This window comes from Aotus nancymaae, unplaced genomic scaffold, assembly GCF_030222135.1.
Source record: "Aotus nancymaae isolate 86718 unplaced genomic scaffold, 86718_ANA_hifiasm-v0.15.2.pri h1tg000020l, whole genome shotgun sequence".
NCBI classification, from domain to species: domain Eukaryota; kingdom Metazoa; phylum Chordata; class Mammalia; order Primates; family Aotidae; genus Aotus; species Aotus nancymaae.
In genome coordinates, this window is record NW_026988432.1 from 27,958,073 (window position 1) to 27,978,557 (window position 20,485).

Here is a 20,485-nt window from a genome sequence, read left to right on the forward strand (position 1 = left end):
GACGCTTATGCAACTGCCTGATTCTTTTTAATGCTATGGAGTATCTGTAGAATGTATTTCATTGGTTTTATGTTGATGAACAATTAGATTGTTTTCAGTCTTTGTTGTAACAGATATTGCTGCATACGTCATTTCTCATACATACAAATGTATCTTTAGTATAAATTCCTTGAAGTAGAATTGCTGGGTCAAAGTGTATGTGTATTTGCAATTTGGTATCTATGCCAAACTGTGCTCCATGGAAGTTGTGGCATTTACACACCTACCAGCAATATATGAGAGGTGTGTTTCCCCATAGTTTTGTCAGTTTGATGTATTTTTAGACTAGTTTCAAAGGTGAAAAACAATATCTCATTTTAAACTCTTATAAAAACTGACAGACAATAATAATGTAGAATGACTACAATATTGAATTCCCATAGACTCAATAACTAGATTTAAAAAAAAATTTATTTACTTTTTAAGAGCTTTCTTATGATAGGCAGAATAGTAGCCTCCAAAAGATGTCCATGTCCTTGTCTGCAGAATCTGAATATGTTACATTACATTGCAAAGGGGAATTAAAGTAGCAAATGGCATTGTACTAATCAGCTGCCTTTAAAATAGGGAGATTATCCTGGATTATCTGGGCAGGCCCAGTATAATCACAAGGATTCTTGAAAGTGGAAGAGGGAGGTAGAAGAGAAAGTCAGATGTGATGTGAGGAGGACTCATCCTGCCCTTGCTAGCTTTGAAGATGGAAGGGTCATGAGCCAAGAAATGTGAGCAGCTTCTAGAAGCTGGCAGAGGCAAGGATGCAGATTTCCCTCTAGAGCCTCCAGAAAGGAATGCAGCCCTCTTGACATCTTGATCTTAGCTTATTCAGTGTCAGACTTCTGACCTGCAGAACTGTAAGATGATAAATTTATGTTGTTTACACCACAAAATTTTGATGACTTTTATACTAGCAATACAAAAGTAATACACTTTTTGAGATATGCTTCATATATCATGTAATTCACCCATTTAAAGTATATTATTCAGTGTTTTTATTCACAGAATTGTGTAACAATCTCCAGTCAATTTTAGAACATTACTATCCCAGAAAGGACCTCTATCCCATGCCCATTAACATACATTACCCCAAACTCTAGATTGCACTAGCAACCACGTATTTATTTATTTTTTGACGGGGAGTTTCACTCTGCTACCTAGGCTGGAGTGCAGTGGTGTGATCTCTGCTCAGTGCAATCTCTGCCTCCTGGATTCAAGCAATTCTCCTGCCTCACCCTCTGGAGAAACTGGGATTACAGGTGCATGCCACCACACTTGGCTAATTTTTGTATTTTTTGTGGAGATGAGGTTTCACCATGTTGGCCAGACTGGTCTCAAATTCCTGACCTCAAGTGATCCACCCTCCTCAGCCTCCCAAAGTGCTGGGATTACAGGCGTGAGCCATTGCGCCCAGCCACGAATTTAGTAACTACTACTAAGTTTGCCTCTTCTAGACGTTTCATGTAAATGGAGTTGTAACAATAGGTGGTCTTTTGTAACTGGGTTCTTTTTTTTTTCTTTTTCTTTTTTAGAGATGGGGTCTTGTTATGTTGCCCAGGCTAGTCTTGTACTCATGGGCTTAAGCAATCCTCCCACTTTGGCACCCCAAAGTGCTGGGATTACTAGTGTGAGCCACCACACCTAGCCATGACTGGCTTCTTTGACTGGGTGTAATATTCATACATGTTGTAGCATGTACCAATACTTCCATTCATTTTTTTATTTTTTTGAGACAGGGTCTCAGTCTGTTGCTCAGGCTGGATTGCAGTGGTATGATCATAGCTCATTACAGCCTTGAACTCCTGGGCTCAAGTGATCCTTCCACTTTGTTACTGAGTAGCTGGGACCACAGGCATGTGCCACCATGCCTGCCTGTTTTTTTTTTTTTTTGTTTGTTTGTTTTTGAGACAGAGTCTTGCTCTGTTGCCAGGCTGGAGTGCAGTGGGGTGATCTTGGCTCACTGCAACCTCTGCCTCCTGGGTTCAAGCAGTTCTCCTGCCTTAGTCTCCCGAGTAGCTGGGATTACAGGCACGCACCACCATGCCCAGCTAATTTTTGCATTTTTAGTAGAGACAGGGTTTCACCATGTTGGCCAGGATGATCTCTATCTTCTGACCTTATGATCTGCCTCCCTCAGCCTCCCAAAGTACTGGGATTACAGGTGTGAGCCACCGTGCCTGGCCCATGCTTGGCTGTTTTTAAAAAAAAATTTTTGTAGACATAAGGTCTTGAGATGTTGCCCAGGAGGCTGGTCTTGAATCCCTGGCCTCAAGTGATTCTCCTTCCTCTGCTACTGAAAGTGTTGGGATTGTAGGCATGAGCCACCGCACCAGCCTCCATTCCTTTTTATTGCTGAATGATACTCCATTGTGTGGATATACTACATTTTGTTTATCCATTCAGAAATCATTTGGGTTGTTTCTATATTTTGTTCATTATTTTTTAAGTATCTTAAAATATATATTTTTTACATAACCCTAATACCATTATCACACCTAACAAAATTAACAATAATTACTGCTACCCAGTTTATATTTAATTTTTTCCAGTTGTTTTATAGTTTATTACAGTTAGGAGCCAAATAAGGTGCATATGTTGCATTTGATGGTTCTTGTTCTTCAGTGTCTTTTAATCTAGAGTATAGGTGTCCACTTCCCACCCTTGCCACTATTTTCTCCTTCATGCCATTTTAAAAACAAATTGTGTCAGTTTTTCTGTAGAATGTTCCATCTTCTGTATTTATCTGATTGCTTCTCTCACCTTGTAACTTGTTCTTTTATTCCATATATTTCCCGCAAATTGGAAATGAGATTTAAAAGCTTGATAAAATGTAGGTTAATCATTTTTTGGTAAAGTATTCCTTATGTAGAAAAAGTATGTTTTATATCAGTTATCATGCTAAGATTAATCAGAGTTTTGAGTGTATTGTAGCATCTGTTGATTTTTGTCTGAATCACCTGTTTTATAAGAGGTTACAAAATGGTATTTCTAATATGGTCATTTCTACATTTATTAACTGGAGTTCTTCTGTAAAGAGGACTTTACATCATCAGTTAGGTTATGTAAAGTTTTTACTGTATTTATTACTAAATAAGGGTAAGCACTTCATTTTTTTTCTTTACCAGTTTTCAGAAAGGAATTGATATAATCATGACAAATGAATCTGTACTTCTCTTCTCCCTTGACCTCACAGGTAGAAGGGCTATTTCTCTGTCTTTTGAGGATAAATTCACACACACACACACACACACACACACACACACACTCTCTCTCTCTCTCTCTCTCTCTCTTTCTCTCTCTCTCTCTCTCTGTCTCTGACGTTTTTCAGTGTGACTAATTGCAGCCATTTTTCTTTTTTTTTTAATTTTTAAAATAATTTTTTTTTGTTGTACTTTAGGTTCTGGGGTACATGTGCAGATCATGCAGGGCTGTTGCATAGGTACTTACATGGCAAGACGCTTACATAGCAAGGTGGTTTGCTACCTCCATCCTCCTGTCACCTATATCTGGCATGTCTCCCCATGTTATCCCTCTCCAACCTCCCCACCCTCCACTTTCCCTCCCCTGGTCCCCCCTGCAACAGACCCCAGTGTGTGATGCTCCCCTCCCTGTGTCCATGTGTTCTCATTGTTCAACACCCACCTATGAGTGAGAACATGCGGTGTTTGATTTTCTGTTCTTGTGTCAGTTTGCTGAGAATGATGGTTTCCAGATTCATCCATGTCCCTGCAAAGGACACGAACTCACCATTTTTTATGATGTAGCCGTTTTTCTTTTTGATACCCAGTTCAGCAAGTTTTGGATAGTGGTCCTTGTGGTTTTATTTACCTTTCTTTAATATTTAAGGTTGTGTTTATTTTCATATGTTTAAGGAGTACTGGTATTTCCTTTTCCTTGAACTGTTTATATCTTTTAGCAATAAATTTTAATTTTTAACTTTATTGTATACAATTGGATTGTGCCTTAGAAGTTTAACTTAGTTTAAGCTGGGCACGGTGGCTCATGCCTGTAATCCCAGCAGTTTGGGAGGCTGAGGTAAGTGGATCACCTGAAGTCAGCAGTTCAAGACCAGCCTGGTCAACATGGTGAAACCCTGTCTCTACTAAAAATACAAAAAATTAGCTGAGCATGGTGGCGAGTGCCTGTAATCCCAGCTAGTCGGGAGGCTGAGGCAGGAGAATCTCAGTTGCAGTGAGGCGGAGGTTGCAGTGAGCCGAGATTGCGCCACTGTGCTCCAGCCTAGTGACAAGAGCAAGACTCTGTCTCAAAAACAAACAAACAAACAAAAAACAAAAGGAAGTTTAACTTAGTTTATAATTAATCTGATGACTTGGATTAGATATATTTTATATTGAAGTGGTTACTTATTTCTGCTTCTGAGATCCTTGGAAAATTTTTGTCCACCTGTGCCAGTTTAAGTTATTATAGCTTTATAGTTTGTTTTGTTAATTACTACTTTTACTGAAAAATTTCTTTGCTGCTCTCACGTGTTTATTCTTTTCAATGCCATTCCCTTTTCTTAAATCACCCTGGTTTATAGAGAAAGGTATAAAGGGATCTTAGAAAGTGAAAAAACTGTAAAGTAAATGAACTGTGCATTGTAAATCTGTGGGGATATATTTATAAAGGTTTCTCTCCCCACCAACGCCTCAAGTGAGTCCACATGATGGATGTTTCATTTGTGGTGGTGCATATACTTTTGGCCTTTCTGTCACTTTCTCTTTGAGACTGCCCTGCTCCTCAGTGATGGTATTTGATGTGTGATCTTGGGACTGAGTAGGCTTTGAGGTAGCAGGTGCCTCCTCGTTGACAAAGTCAAGGACCAAGATTACCTAGTTTATGAATTATTCAGGACTAAGATGAGTCTCAGTAGAGGAGACTCTGAATCTAGATAATTCTGAGATTGTTCACTCTTGGAATTCGTTAGATACACATGTGCTGTTTTCAAGTAAAGTCCACTTTTTGCAGCAAAAAATTGATGTTTGCTGCAATCTTTAGAAATACTAATAAGGTCTTTAGGACTAATCTGATCCTTCCTTACTATTAAGTATTTTTAGCATTAGATTAATCAGATTCTGTTAGAGTTTCCAGGTGTGGTTGCAAAATCTTACTTAAATTATTTAATAGTTTTTAATTTTTCACCATGTTAAAATTAGTTGTGCAGCATAGGTCTGAAACAAAATGAAGACTAATTAAAGACTAAAGGTTAAGTAATGTGTACTATTTTTTTTCCTAAATATTTTGAACTACTTATATGACTGATTTTAATACATGTTTCTAAACTAGTACATAATAGCAAAAATGAAAAACAGACCTGTGCTTATTATTTTTTGGTTCATAGGCATCTGAGGCTATGGTGTGTGTGAACATAATCATGTGAGTCAGGCTTATCATTGAGAACTGCTAGACTAGATGATCTATCTTTATGTATCAAACTTCATTTATTTGTTTCTCAGGCCATAATAGTTAGCTAGATATACGATGTCTCTTGTCCTTAAAGGGCTTATATCTTATCTGTAAATCAACAAGCAAGTATGGTGAAATATGATAAAGGGTGTTATAGAAGAATTGAATTTTATGCATATGCAAACAAACACACATATATTCCCTCTCTTTTTTTTTTTGACAAATAATAGCATGTATGTTGTACACACTTTTTTACTTTGTGCTTTTTTTCATCAGTTATATCTTGGAGAGACTTCTATATATTAACTTCCTAACTCTTTTTGATGGGGGCCATAGCATATCTTTTCTGAATATACCAAAATTAATTGGATTTACCATTTGGATTTTACCATTTGGATTGCTTCCAGTGTTTTGTTATTACATGTAATGTAGCAATGAATAACTTTATACAGGCTGGATGTGGTGGTTCATCCTTGTAATGCCAGCATTTTGAGATGCTGAGGCAGGAGGATCTTTTGAGGCCATGAGTTTGAGACTAGCCTGGGCAACATGGTATTTTTGTAGCCATCGCTACAAAAAATAAAAAAAATTAGCTGGGCACAGTGGCTTATGCTTGTAGTTCCAATTACTTGGGAGGCTGAGTCAGGAGGATCACCTGAGCCCAGGAGTTTAAGGTTGTAGTGACTATAATCAGGCCAATGCTCTCTCCAGCCTGGGCAACAGAGCAAGACCCTGTCTTAAACACCACCACCACCACCACCACCACCACCACCGCCACCACCACCACATAATACATGTGGGTAGAAGTGACTTCTTGTACTGTAAAGGAAATATGACGAAATGACTTCTAGTAATTCTTCTAGTTTGTGTTGAGAGGAATGGGAATCAGGTGTAATAGGCTGGGAGTGCAGAAAGTGCTTCCTAACATATTTCATGTTTCAGGGTAAATTGATAAGGCTGCTTGGGTCTAGAGTGGTCTGGGGCTCTGAAGGGTGTAGGGGCTCTGACTGTGTGGAAGGCTGAATTGGGAAATAAAAATCTGTCCACCTGTTACCTGTTTTTGGTACACTTGTTAGAAAGCTGAGGATTAGAAGTAGGCTCCCTTGTAGGGTCTTGCTGGATGCATTTGGAGAAAACATTGTTTCAGAGACATTTTTTTTTTTAAGTAGGGTAAGTGATAGACTGGAAAGTACAGGAGAAAAAACTAGGGCAAAAAAAACCAAATCTGAGGTGTCTGCAGCAATGTACCTGTGATGTGATGAAGGTCTGAATTTCTGTTCCTGTGTAGGCAATGGAAAATCCTACATCTCTGTAAGTGGTGTAACCAGCTAATAGCAGTATAGAGATAATACCTATAAAAAGTTCTTTTGTTTTAAATTAATACTTGATTTGAGTGTTAATACTTCATGAGCTTAGAGTTCCAGATTTGAGAGCAGCGCTGAGCAGTGTAGCAGAAGCCTGAATACTCTTCGTCAGGGGAATCGTTTTGCTAAAAGGTGCAGTGACTTTGGGTGAAGTGTGAAGAATGGAGGCCATGAAGCATGGGACGGGGAACATGGATTTTGGAGCCAAACTGACCTTGCCTGAGCTCCACAACTTTGGTCACATTTCCTTACAGTTTGTGAAATTAGGAAAGCTGCTTAATCGTACTGAGCCTATTGTTCTTTTGTAAAATGGAAATAATCTTACCACGTAGATTCGTAGGGATGATGAAACACCATCATGTACGTGAAGTGTCTTGAGTTTGCTCATCTTTCAAGGAGTAATTACCAATTAGTTTACAAAAGACCAAGGACTCTCTCTTGAGAGTTAGTCTAAAATATTTAAGGAATGAAAGTATGCAGCAGAAATTTAACCAATTTTCTGATGACCACTTTATCTTGATGAATGAAAGTCTTGTGCCTTTTTTGAACTAATTATTCTGCTGTTTTAAAAATTAGACCAGACAGTGAGTATAGTAAGAGTTGTCTTTGTATATAAACAATCTACTTTGTTATTTTTGAGATGGAGTTTTGCTCTTGTTGCCCAGGCTCGAGTGTGGTGGCGTGATCTTGGCTCACTGCAGCCTCTGCCTCCCAGGTTCAAGTGATTCTCCTGCCTCAGCCTCCCACGTAGCTGAGATTATAGGCACATGCCACCATGCCCGGCTAGTTTTGTCTTTTTAGCAGAGACGGAGTTTCACCGTGTTGGTCAGGCTGGTCTCAAACTCCTGGCCTCAAGCAATCCACCCGTGTCAGCCTCCCAAAGTGCTGGGATTATAGGCGTGAGCCACCACGCCCGGCCACAATCTACTTTTTATAAAGGCTACTTTTCAGAAAACTTTACTGTGTTGTACAAATTGTATTATATGTACTGAGCACTAGATGGTGCTCATATAAGGCAAAAAGAGCAGCTCTTGGTACAGTCACTTAAAACTCATTTTTCTGAGTACCAAGGTAATGCATGTTCATTTTTAATACTTTTAAATACAGGCACCAGGAAAGCAAAAAATAAATAAATAAATAAAATAAAAATAATAATAACCAGGAGTAACTTGTAAACATTTTGGTGTATATCCTTTTCATTCTCATTTTAATTTTTTTTTTTTTTTTGAGAGACCCAGTCTCACTCTGTCGCCCAAGGTGGAGTGCAGTGGTATGATCTCAGCTTACTGCAACCTCCGCCTCCCGGGTTCAAAGGATTCTCCTGCCTCAGGCTCCAGAATAACTGGGATTACGGGTGCGTACCACGCTCGGCTAATTTTTGTATTTTTGGTAGAGATGGAGTTTTGCCATGTTGGCCAGGCTGGTCTCAAACACCTGACCTCAGGCTGAACCCTGGAGATGGAGGTTTCAGTGAACCTGTATCATGCCACTGCACTCCAGCCTGGGTGACAGAGGGAAACTCCTTATCCAAAAAAAAGAAAAAAAAAAGTTTTAAAAATTAATATACCTAAAAAAATAGTTATGGAATGTCTTTTGGTTGCCAGGGACTCTTTTTAAGAACTGAAAATGTGAGTGACACGGTCCCTGCCCTCATCTAGTTTATATGTTACTGGAGGAGATGAGGGATAAAAGAGTGAACAAATAAATATGTTAGGTCATTTCTGGAAGTATCAAGTGTAAGAAAAGTGAAGCAGAGGGAGGTCATGGAGAGCAATAGCTTTAGGAGATTTCTTTAGCCAGAGAGTCTCTGGGAAAGCAGCATTTGAGCAGACACATTAGTGAAGCCAGGGAGTGAGTCATGCACGTTTTGGGGAGAGTATTCCAGGTAGAGGGGGCAGCGAGAGTCAAGAGGCTGAAGCAGGAGTAAGTTCTGCGTGTTGGAAGAACAGCAAAAGGCCCGTATAGCAGAACAGCCAACACGAAACAAATTACGTAGGGACTTTGGCTTTGTGAAAGGTTTTATAAGTTGGATGGTATTCCAGAGATGAGCCTGTTTCAGTGTCACTATTTGGGAATCAAGTCTAGTCTGCTATAATTAACTAACTATCCTATAATATGGAAATATTTTGTTCATGCAATTTTTTTTATTTTGGTAAAATAAACAAAATTTACCTTTCCAACCATTTTTTAAATTATTGTTTTTTTTAATCTGGTCCTCTTGATTTTTGTAACCTTTTCAACCATTTTTAATTGTACAATTTAGTGGCATTAAGTACATCCACAGGGTTGTGCAGCCATCCCTGCGATCCCTCTCCAGAATGTTTTCATCACCTCAGATAGAAATGCTGTACCTGCTAAACAATAACTTCCCGTCCTCTCCCTCCAGTTTCTGATCACCTCTATTTTAACTTCTGTCTCTATGAATTTGACTACTCTGGGTATGTCATATAAGTAGAATCATACAATATTTGTCTTTTTGTGATTAGCTTATTTCATGTAACATAACGTTTTCTTTTCTTTCTTGTTTTGACACAGTCTCACTCTGTTGCCCAGGCTGGAGTGCAGTGGCGCGATTTCAGCTCACTATAACCTCCGCCTCCTATGTTCGAGTGGTCCTCCCACCTGAGCCTCCCAAGTAGCTGAGATTACAAGTGTGCACCACCATGCCTGGCTAATTTTTGTATTTTAGTGGAGATGGGGTTTTACCATGTTGGCCAGGCTAGTCTTGAACTCCTGACCTCAAGTGATCTGCCCGCCTTGGCCTCCCAAAGTGCTGGGATTATAGGTGTGAGCCACTGTGCCTGGCCTTAGTATAACGTTGTTAAAGTTCATCCATGATGCAGTTTCCTTCCATAAGTCAGACTAATACCCACTGTAGTCATAGACCATATCATATAATGTTTTCTAAACTTCAGTTTGCTGTACTCTTATCCTTTTAAAGGGCTTCTATTTCTCTTTAGCATTGTTAGTTTCCACTTGTCACGTTGACTTTTCTTTCAGAGATTTTTCTTGCATCATAAAAAATTTAATTCTACTGAGATAAATGATAAAAGATAATGATAATTTCATTCTGCTAAGAGGCTTCACTAACATAAGCATCATTGTTACTTAACCAGTTATTTATTGTGCTCACTGTGTGTCAGGTGCTGGGCTCATTGCTATAGGCACCTCCCTTTGCTTAGTTCTATTATTACTTTTCAAATCTATTATTATTTCCATGTGTGAGAGAACTGAGGCCTAGGAAGGTTGTCTAAAGTCACATAATGAGTAGCGGCTAAGGACCAGATTTAAATCAGGTTTATGTATCTTAAGTCTAGAGAGGAATTCTGTTGACCATCATGCCACACTGTCTCCTTGGGAAGCACAGACTAATCTGAGACTTAGTTTCACATAATTACTGAAGAGCTGCAAATTAAATTGTATGGTAGTCTTTGAGAGTAGAGTAGAACCACCAGATCATATGTTCACATTTTCAAGCACTTTTCTTTTTTTTTTTTTTTTAAACAAATCAAGCACTTTTCAGAGCTGCGGATTGTAATCACAGGTACATGTTTGAATGCCATTATTTACAGTGCTCACACAAGCTGATGGGTAATCTGTTTAGTATTTTAGCCTTGCCTGGAGTGGAGTGTATCTTCTCTTTGTTTAAGTAGAGCTGCCTGAATGATCCTCTGTCAAAGTTTCTTAGTCTGTTTCCTCAGTTGACACACAAGAAGAGAGACCTCTGTTGAATTAGGTCACGTTTTTAACTGACAGAAACAAGTGATTGTAAAATTATTTTCATCTTTGAATCTTTGATGCGGCCTCTGTTTCTATATTTTTAGTCTCTTTGTCACACTGTATGTTCAATTTTATTAGAACTTTTCAAGTTGAAAAATCTGCTCTTGTAGAAGGGGGCCTGGGATCGCTAGTAAACGATCTTCTAAATTCTGTTTTAGTTTTTTTTATTGTAGGTTTGCTTGATTGGTGACCAAAATAATATAGTAAGCTGTTTTACTCGGGAATAAATAATTTGAGACTTTTCTTGGCATCTTACTATATTTTTCAAATTGAGGGACCACAAGAAGTTCAGTTTTTACATCTTGAGTCAAAATCTTTATTTCCCATCCTTTCATTTATACCTTTCTATGCAAAAATCATTTTAGAATATGCTTAAGTTTTCCCAAGATGAATCAGTCCCCTAAACTAAAAGCTTCAATGGGGGAAATACGTCCTTTAAAGCATTAAAGTAAAGGGACATATAAGTTTTACTCCACATGCACCCTTGATTAGTTTTCTCACTGTGTTGGTTGGAATCTTGTTTTTTTTTTTAAGTCAATTTTTTTCTCTTTCTTGAGAAAATAAATACAATATAATTTAGTATAGTAGTTGCTGAAATTTTGCCATTTTAATAGTTATAATTCCTTTCATTTTGGCAGTTGAATGACAGCATATAGGATTGTCTGTGAATCACATGAATATAAATACCTTTTTGGTTCTGCATGGATGCATTAAAACTTGCTATAATTTATATGCAGTTTTTATCCTTTGACTTTTTCCTATGAATAGGTCCTCTTAAGACATTAACCTTCCCACAGTTTAACCACTGAATGAACTGATTCTTGTTAGTTTTGTGAATGATTTCTATAATTCTCTTTGCTAAGGTAAGGGGGAAAGTATCTTCAGAAATGCTTGTATCCTTTCCTGAATGGTTACTTGTTGATTTATTGAGGTCATATCGTAAACTGACTAACATTATATACTTGTCAGAATTTGTATGTAGTTGACTGAAAATGACATCATTAATATAAAATGTCAGTTTTGAAAGAATTTTGTGGCAGAACTTTCAGCCAAAGGGACTAAGGATTTTCAGTGTTTATGAAACTTACAGTTTTTTTGATTGTTCAGCAAACCTGTGTTCAGAAGTCTGCTATAACTTCTCCCCCAACAATGTTTTGCCTATCTGCTTTTCCTAAAAAGATTTGAACTATGAATTTCTCATTTTTCATTAGTGTAAAAGTAAAATAAAACCAGTCTAAATTACTGAAAACTATGTATTAGGGGCTATTTAATTTAAAAAATTAGCTCCCTGACTACACTATAGTTTATGATTTCACGGAAGTTACAAGAAAGTTTTCTATTATCTTACCAGCTTATTAGATTTAGAATTTTGTTTTCTTCCAGTTCTTTGTAATTCACATAATGTTAACATTGTAATTAGAATGTAGATATACTTTTTATAACGATTCATGTATGACACAACTTTTAGGTATATATAGAAATTTCAACTAGTTGCTGGAGTGTTTCTAGATTGATATTGTGTGGGTTTGCCTTAAGAGTATCTAATTTAATATTTTTCATATTGAAAGTATTAATCTGGAAGTTAGATATGTTTATTCTTATATTGTGTTCTTGGACAAGTTACTTAGATTCTCTATTTCTGTCACTTGTAAAGTGAGTTTACTCCCATAACCTTGGTCAACTTCTCAGGGTTTTTAAGAGAAATCAAATAAAATAATAAAGGTGAAAGAGCTTTGAATAGTGTATATGGGCCTATGCAAAAGGCAAGTTTTCAGCAAATTTATTTGCATGTGAACAATAATATGCTAACATATTTAAACACATTTATTTTGTAGAAGGTTAAGTAATACTTTTTCTAAATCCCCTCCTCTGTCATCGGAATGATTTCTTTAAAGTATAACACAAAAGTCAGTTTCAATTCAATTTATTTAATTTTAATTTTATTTTTTTTTGAGACGGGTTTTGCTGTGTTGCCCAGGCTGGAGTGTAGGTCATTGCAGCCTCCACCTCCTGGGCTCAAGGAGTAGCTGGGACTACAAGCACTCTACCATGCCCAGCTAATTTTTTTTTTCCTTTTTTATAGAGAAAAGGTCCCACTATGTTGTTTAAGCTTCAACTCAATTTTAGACAAACAGCCCTGAATCCTGAATTAGTAGATTTCAGATCAGTGAAGTTCTGCTAAATGTATATAATAAGACTCTTCTTTTTTTTTTTTTTTTTTAAAGGTTGTGGTGTTATACAACCAATTGGTAAGCATTTTTTCTAAGATTATATATTATTCAACTTCTTATTTTATTTTTTTACCTTAATCCCTGAGGACCAACACCCTGGCCTGGCAGTGTTCATTGGGACCTCTTATGATACTTAAAAATCCAGTGGCTGGGTACGGTGGCTTATGCCTATAATCCCAGTACTTGGGGTGGTCAAGGCAGGAGGATTGTTTGAGGCCGGGAGTTCTAGACCAGACAGGGCAACATAGTGAGGCAAAAAAAAAAATTGCTACAGAAAAAAATTAGCTGGGCATGGTGGCACACATCTGTAGTCCTAGCTACTTGAGAGGCTGAGGTGGGAGGATTGCTTGAGTCCAGGAGTTCTAAGCTGCAGTGAGCTGGGATCATGGCACTGTATTCCATCCTGGGCAATGCATCGAGACCCTATCTCTAAAAAACACACACACAGAATCCAAAGTGTACAGATGAAGAAGAAAGAGACAAATGAATTTGTAGAAAAGAAGAGTGAGATGACAAAGGAAGGAAGTGTTGGATGATAGAAACCACTAAAGAGGCACACATCATTCCTTCAGTTCCTGCGTGTAGGCTCCACCACCTAAGTCACAGAACATCAACTAAGTTAGCTTAAGTGTGCTGCTTCTGTTAACCCTAGTTGTGAGTATTTTACTTGCAAACTGTAGCCTGCCTGACCTGCTACATCAATTGACCAACATATTGTAAATACCTCTTGCATATTTTCATATGTGACAATGATCATGAATAGGTATTTAGTTTATTAGATGATCCATGTTATGTATTTATTTTGATTGTGGAAACTTGAATTATTGAAGCCTGTAGACTTCATGTGAAAGAGGCTTTTTTCCCCTACCAACAAATATTTTTTCCTTATTCATTTGGCAGGATGGGAAAACTACTTGTCAACCAAGAATGGTACTCTGTTGATGAATGCAGGGATACGTGCTTTAACACCAAGCTCTGGTCTTTTTATTCCATCATTCATGAACTAATGGTGGGGTCTCCCCTGAGGTTGTGGTGGAGAGCAGATCTAACATTAAGGGCATGGTTGTTTCTCTTCTGCCACTTCGTGAATTGTGGCTGATGACATTTGGAAGCATTTTCTGCTTAAGCAGCAATATAGTTGATCATCTGTCTTTATAATGAACAAATATAATCTAGAATTTTTTTTTTTTTTTTGAGACAGAGCCTCACCCTATCACCTGGACTAGAGTGCAGTGACACAATCTTGACTTACTGCAACCTCCACCTCCTGGGTTCAAGTGATTCTCCTGCCTCAGCCTCCTGAGTAGCTGGAACTACAGGCGTGAACCACCATGCCCAGCTAATTTTTGTATTTTTAGTAGAGATGGGGTTTTGCCATGTTGGCAGGCTGGTCCTGAACTCCCTGACCTCAGGTGATCCACCCGCCTAGGCCTCCCAAAGTGCTGGGATTACAAGTGTGAGCCACCATGCCCAGCCAACATTTGCTAAGTTTTTAGTTTTTCTGTCACAAGTGTATATTTCTGTGTCCTGTTGACCAGACCATTCTTGAAGTTTAGGCCAGAGCTGTTTGTCATGCCAGAGGATTCTCACATGAGTTTAGGTCCATAGAGGTTGTAAACTCTGTATAATATTTATGTGCCCCATCCGTCTTGTTATTTAATACAACAATTGATTTGCCCCCGACAGTTAAATAATTTAGATGGTGTTGAGTAGGGTTCCTTCTAAATTTACAGTGGCATGGTAATAATTTGCTAGTTAGATATTGTATTCTTTATGAGTTCCTCTGTAGGCCATTTTAGAGGGGAAACAATCTGTATTTGTAATAAAGGTTCTTATGCTTGCTTACTGTCATCAGTTACTTATTTGAGTATAAAGATAGCTAGATTTGGTGTCAAAAGATCTTGATTTGCAACTTTGCAAATCTAGCAATGTGTGGAAGATTATAAGCCACAATTATGCACTATTGGTGGGTAATCTTTCTGGGATGTAATTTGCAACTTTCATCAGAACAGAAGTATTCATTGACCTAGCAATTGCACTTCTAGATTTATGTTAAAGACATAATTGGACAAGTTCAGAAATATATATAGAGAGAGATACATGTGTAAAGGCATTCATAGCAATGTTTATGGTAGAAAATTGCTAACAACTTAAGTGTCTACCACTAAGATTGGCTACATAAATAAAAATGGTGCATCTGCACACTGGAACAACATATAGACATTAAAAATAATCCTATGTTTTTAGATATGGAAAAGGACCTACAGCATATTAAGTGGTTAAAGCCAGTTATAAAACCATATATATAAAGATTATAAAACCATAATCTTGTTCATGCAAAATCATATATGTATTTAAAAATGTATATAGTATATTTATTTAAATTTCTAATACAAGTTTGTATAGCTTTTTATGGTTCATAGTTTTGTTTTTTTTGAAATGGGGTCTTGCTATGTTGCCCAGGCTGTTCTCGAACTCCTGGACTCAAGCTGTCCTCTCCCTTCAGCTTCCTGAGTAGTTGGCACTACAGGCATGTGCCACTGCACCTGACTGGTTCAGTTTTTAAAACTTATTTGGAAATAATTTAGGTTGATGAGAAGTTGCAAAAATGTACAGGGTGGTTCTTTAGCTCCTATAGTTTCTTCCAACTGTAGCATCTTGTATAACTACAGTACAGTATAAAAAATAGGAAACTGACAATCAGTTTGGTACAATCCCCAGAGCTTATTGAGATTTTAGCAGTTAGTGATGTGGTTTGGATATTTTTGTCCCCTCCTAACATCATGTTGAAATGTGGCCTCCAGTATTGGAGGTAGGTAGGGCTTGGTGAGAAGTGTTTGGTCATAGTGGCAGATCCCTCATGAATGACTGGTGCCATTCCCCTGGTGATGACTGAATTCTTGCTCAGTTAGTTCATACAAGATCTAGTTGTTTAAAAGAGTATGGCATCTCTTCCCTCGCTGTCTCTCTTGCTGCTTCTTGCCATGTGATATGCTGGCTCCCCCTTCACCTTCTGCAATGATTTTAAGCTTCCTGAGGCCTTACCAGAAGCTGAGCAGATGCTAACACCATGCTTCCTATACAACTTGCAGAACCGTGAACAAATTAAACCTCTTTTCTTTATAAATTATTCAGGCTCAGGTATTCCTTTATAGCCGTGCAAAGTGGACTAACACAGTTATTCATTTGCATGTTTATGTAAAGTTCTATACAGTTTTATCATGTGAGCAGATTTTTTTTTTTTTTTTTTTTTTTTTTTTTTTTTTTTTTTTTTTAGAGAGAATAGGAAGGAGGAAAAAGGAAGAGAAAGAGAGAGAGAGAATGGGGAGGAGGGAGAAGGAAAAGAAAGAGGGAGAGAGAATGGGAGTATTGCTTTCTTGCCCAGGCTAGAATGCAATTTAGTAATGGGTATTGAAAAGCTCTTTTATACTGATAATTATACTTAATGATGTAGTCAGGAAGGAATAAGGGAAGAAGATAACAAACAAACAGCCAACCAGTATTTAATTTAAACCTATGAAATGCTATGCGATTACTGAGGAGTGATTTACTTCCAATTATATAGTCACCTTTGGAATAGGTGTGAGGTGGTAATGTATATTTTGTGTATTTGAAGTGGAGAGTTCTATAAATGTTTATTAAGTTTACTTGTTCCGGGTCTGAGTTCAAGTTCTGAATATCCTTGTTAATTTCCTATCTCGTTGATCTATAGAATCGTTACCTCTTCTTGTTACATTGATCCTTTTGCCATTATGTAATGTCATTCCTCGCCTCTTTTGATCTTTGTTGCTTTAAAGTCTACTTTATCAGAGGCGAGAATTGCATCTCCTGCTTTTTGTTTATTAGTTTATTTTTACTCTCTGTTTGATTGGTAAATCTTCCTGCTTCTCTCTGAGTCTTTGTGTATTGTTGCATGTAAGATGGGCCCGGATGCAGCATACCGATGGGTTTTGGCTTTTTATCCAATTAAAATATATATAGGTTTAATACCGGCGTTTGATGCTAGCTGGCTGTTTTGCCCATTAGTTGATGTAAATTTTTTATTGTGTTAAAGTTCTTTGCTTTTTGATATATTTTTGGAAAGGCTGATGTTGGTTGTTCCTTTATATGTATAGTGCTTCTTTCAGAAGCTCTTGTAAAGCAGGCCTGGTGGTGGTGAACTCTCTAAGTACTTGTTTGTTCGCAAAAGATTTAATTTTTCCTTCGCTCATAAAGTTTAGTTTGGCTGGATAGGAAATTCTGGGTTGAAAGTTCTTTTCTTTAAGGATGTTAAATATTGGTCCCCACTCTTTTCTGGCTTGTAGGGTTTCTGCTGAGAGATCTGCTGTAAGTCTGATAGGTTTCCCTTTATGGGTAACCTGACCTTTCTCTCTGGCTGCCCTTAGTATTTTCTCCTTCATTTCAACCCTAATAAATCTGGCGATTATGTGCCTTGGGGTTGGTCTTCTTGAAGAATATCTTTGTGGTGTTCTCTGTATTACGTGGAGTTGAATATTACCCTGCCTTGCCAGGTTGGGAAAATTTTCCTGAATGATAACCTGAAGAGTATTTTCCAACTTGGATTCATTCTCTTCATCACATTCAGGTACACCTATCAAATGTAAATTAGGTCTTTTCGCATAGTCCCATATTTCCTGGAGACTTTGCTCATTCCTTTTCATCCTTTTTTCTGCATTCTTGTCTTCTCGTTTCATTTCACTGAGCTGGTCCTCGACTTCTGATATCCTTCCTTCTGCTTGATCAATTCGACTGTTTAAACTTGTGCATGCTTCGCGAAGTTCTCGTGTTGTGTTTTTCAGCTCCATCAATTCACTTATATTCTTCTCTAAATTGTCCATTCTCGTTAACAGTTCGTCAAACCTTTTTTCAAGGTTCTTAGTTTCTTTGCATTGGGTTAGAACAAGTTCTTTTAATTCACAGAAGTTTCTTATCACCCACGTTTTGAAACCTGCTTCTGTTATTGGAACACACGTGTAATCTATTAAGCCTTGTTCCGTTACTGATGAGGAATTGCAATCCCCTGTAGAGGGAGAGGCATTCTGATTTTGAGTATTCTCTACCTTTTTACGCTGGTTTCTTCCCTTCATTATATATTTGTCTGTCTGTCGTCTTTTTTTTTTTTTTTTTCTTTTTATTGCATTTTAGGTTTTGGGGTACATGTGAATAACATGCAAGGTTGTTGCACAGGTGCACACGTGGCAGTATGATTTGCTGCCTCCCTCCCCTTCACCTATATCTGGCATTTCTCCCCATGCTATCCCTCCCCAACTCCCCACCCCCCCACTATACCCCCTCCCCCGCAACAGACCCCCGTGTATAGTGCTCCCCTCCCTGTGTCCATGTGTTCTCCTTGTTCAACACCCACCTATGAGTGAGAACATGTGGTGTTTGATTTTGTGTTCTTGTGTCAGTTTGCTGAGAATGATGTTTTCCAGGTTCATCCATGTCCCTACGAAGGATGTGAACTCCTCCTTTTTAATGGCTGCATAATATTCCATGGTGTATATGTGCCACATTTTTCCTGTCCAGTCTATCATCGATGGGCATTTGGGCTGGTTCCAGGTCTTTGCTATTGTAAACTGTGCTGCAATGAACATTCGTGTGCATGTGTCCTTATAGTAGAACGATTTATAATCCTTTGGATATATGCCCAGTAATGGGATTGCTGGGTCAAATGGAATTTCTATTTCTAGGTCCTTGAGGAATCGCCACACTGTTTTCCACAGTGGTTGAACTAATTTACACTCCCACCAACAGTGTAAAAGTGTTCCTATTTCTCCACATCCTCTCCAGCATCTGTTTTCTCCAGATTTTTTAATGATCGCCATTCTAACTGGCGTGAGATGGTATCTCAATGAAGTTTTGATTTGCATTTCTCTGATGACCAGTGATGATGAGCATTTTTTCATATGTTTGTTGGCCTCATGTATGTCTTCTTTTGTAAAGTATCTGTTCATATCCTTCGCCCATTTTTGAATGGGCTTGTTTGTTTTTTTCTTGTAAATCTTTTTTAGTTCATTGTAAATTCTGGATATCAGCCCTTTGTCAGACGGGTAGGCTGCAAAAATTTTTTCCCATTCTGTTGGTTGCCGATTCACTCTATTGACTGTTTCTTTTGCCGTGCAAAAGCTGTGGAGTTTGATTAGGTCCCATTTGTCTATTTTGGCTTTTGTTGCCGATGCTTTTGGTGTTTTGGTCATAAAGTCCTTGCCTACGCCTATGTCCTGAATGGTTTTGCCTAGGTTTCCTTCTAGTGTTTTTATGGTGTTACGTCTTATGTTTAAGTCTTTAATCCATCTGGAGTCAATTTTAGTGTAAGGTGTCAGGAAGGGGTCCAGTTTCTGCTTTCTGCATATGGCTAGCCAGTTTTCCCAACACCACTTATTGAACATGGAATCCTTTCCCCATTGATTGTTTTTTTCAGGTTTGTCAAAGATCAGGTGGTTGTAGATATGTTGTGTCGCCTCCGACGCCTCTGTTCTGTTCCATTGGTCTATATCTCTGTTTTGGTACCAGTACCATGCTGTTTTGATTACTGCAGCCTTGTAGTAGAGTTTGATGTCCGGTAGTGTGATGCCTCCCGCTTTGTTCTTTTTGCTTAGAATTGACTTGGCTATGCGGGCTCTCTTTTGGTTCCATATGAAGTTTAAGGTGGTTTTTTCCAGTTCTGTGAGGAAGGTCATTGGTAGCTTGATGGGGATAGCGTTGAATCTGTAAATTACTTTGGGCAGTATGGCCATTTTCACGATATTAATTCTTCCTAACCATGAACATGGAATGTTTCTCCATCTGTTTGTGTCCTCTCTTATTTCGTTGAGCAGTGATTTGTAGTTCTCCTTGAAGAGGTCCTTTACGTTCCTTGTTAGTTGTATTCCTAGGTATTTTATTCTCTTTGTAGCAATTGTGAATGGCAGTTCGTTCTTGATTTGGCTCTCTTTAAGTCTGTTATTGGTGTATAGGAATGCTTGTGATTTTTGCACATTGATTTTGTATCCTGAGACTTTGCTGAAGTTGCTTATCAGTTTCAGGAGATTTTGGGCTGAGGCGATAGGGTCTTCTAGATATACAATCATGTCGTCTGCAAATAGAGACAATTTGACTTCCTCCTTTCCTAATCGAATACCCTTTATTTCTTTTTCTTGCCTGATTGCTCTGGCTAGAACTTCCAGTACTATATTGAATAGGAGTGGTGAGAGAGGGCATCCTTGTCTAGTGCCTGATTTCAAAGGGAATGCTTCCAGTTTTTGCCCATTCAGTATGATATTGGCTGTCGGTTTGTCATAAATAGCTTTTATTATTTTGAGATACGTTCCGTCGATACCTAGTTTATTGAGGGTTTTTAGCATAAAGGGCTGTTGAATTTTGTCGAAGGCCTTCTCTGCATCAATTGAGATAATCATGTGGTTTTTGTTTTTGGTTCTGTTTATGTGGTGAATTACATTTATAGACTTGCGTATATTGAACCAGCCTTGCATCCCCGGGATGAATCCTACTTGATCATGGTGGATAAGCTTTTTGATGTGCTGTTGTAGTCGGCTTGCCAGTATTTTATTGAAGATTTTTGCATCTATGTTCATCATGGATATTGGCCTGTAGTTTTCTTTTCTTGTTGAGTCTCTGCCGGGTTTTGGTATTAGGATGATGTTGGTCTCATAAAATGATTTGGGAAGG

The 20,485-nt window shown here is 38.1% G+C and overlaps 1 protein-coding gene across 8 annotated transcripts in view; it reads left to right on the plus strand.

Annotated features, from left to right (window-relative positions):
- DYM (dymeclin) overlaps positions 1 to 20,485 on the plus strand; it is a 432,063-nt gene that overhangs the window by 27,961 nt on the left and 383,617 nt on the right. The window lies entirely within an intron of this gene.